Source organism: Panulirus ornatus, chromosome 9, assembly GCF_036320965.1.
Source record: "Panulirus ornatus isolate Po-2019 chromosome 9, ASM3632096v1, whole genome shotgun sequence".
NCBI classification, from domain to species: Eukaryota; Metazoa; Arthropoda; class Malacostraca; order Decapoda; family Palinuridae; genus Panulirus; species Panulirus ornatus.
Genome location: NC_092232.1, coordinates 13,912,389 through 13,913,814, shown reverse-complemented (window position 1 = coordinate 13,913,814; position 1,426 = coordinate 13,912,389). Strand labels below are relative to the sequence as shown.

The window sequence follows — 1,426 nt, the reverse complement described above, 5'->3', positions numbered from 1 at the left end:
ACCTGTGATGACTTTATCCTTACACGTTCTTGTCCCTGAAGACCTAGATACGTTTTAGGCATTGGCTATAACGAAAGAAGAGAGACTCCAAAGGCGTTGATCTATCATGGAATAGGGACGCTTTCGTTAACATCTATATCATGGGATAGGAGATATGTCGGTTGTAAATTTTCGAGATTTGGGATTTTCTTTTGATATTGGTAATTAGTCTCCTTGTAAATAGAAACGTATACATATAGTTTCGTGGGGGAACCTGGTGGTCGAATAGACAATCAAGATATAAGACACACATCAGGAGCCTTCATGGGTAAGGTGAGCGTCACATTGTGAAGACGAATCTTAAGGAAAAAAAAAAGAGAATTCAGGAAATTAAGACAAATGATAGATTGATGACAAGTGACGAGACGGGGAGGTGCCCATGAGGTTGAAGGTGCACTTGTGGTAATGGCAGATGGCTGTTCTATCTAACGATCAGGGAAATAATTATATATATATATATATATATATATATATATATATTATATATATATATATATATATATATATATATATATATATATATATATATATATATATATATATATATATATATATATATATATATATATATATATATATATATATATATATATATATATATATATATATATATATATATATATACATACATATATATGTATATATATATATATATATATATATATATATATATATATATATATATATATATATATATATATATATATATATATATATATATATATATATATATATATATATATATATATATATATATATATATATATATATATATATATATATATATCAATAAACTGTTATTCATTGTAACTCTAGGCCACGCTTATGAAATACACACAGACACACACACACACACACACACACACACACACACACACGTGGTCTTACCCCAGTACTGAAGACAATCTAATTCTTGTGTAGATTCCATCTAGGAAGAATCCCTACCAGGTATTGAGGGAGAGTCCCACTGGGGAAAACACCTTCCAACACGCAAGGTTACCATGTTGTCCACATCGACACACCAGTCAGGGTGTGGGGTGAGGGTGGGCACGGGTGTTTGGAAGGGATGGAGGAACCAGATCAAAACCTTGCACCTCAGTGAGAGATAGTGTGTGCACTTTATCCAGCCTTGTGTTAGTGCAGTGTGTGTGTGTGTGTGTGTGTGTGTGTGTGTGTGTGTGTGTGTGTGTGTGGGATTATAAAAGGTTACTGTGGTAGGAGATGAAGGGAAGACGAATACGGTTAAGACGAAGAGGCACAGAGGAACTATTGTCATGGTAGAGGACCCATGGTAATCATAGTTGAATATAGAGGCCCCATGATGATTATCGAGATGAACCCATGGTGATTATCGAGATGACCCACGGTGATTACAGAGGAACCAAAG

General features: G+C 33.5%; 1 protein-coding gene across 3 annotated transcripts in view; it reads left to right on the top strand.

Annotated features, from left to right (window-relative positions):
* The window catches only part of ChAT (Choline acetyltransferase), a 328,988-nt gene extending 328,511 nt beyond the window's left edge, over positions 1-477 (top strand). For all 3 annotated transcript variants that reach the window (XM_071664727.1, XM_071664725.1, XM_071664726.1), the window contains exon 15: positions 1-477. This exon is cut by the window's left edge and continues 1,248 nt beyond it. The gene's annotated coding sequence lies outside the window, so the exon portion shown is untranslated.
* The last annotated feature ends 949 nt before the right edge of the window (positions 478-1,426 follow it).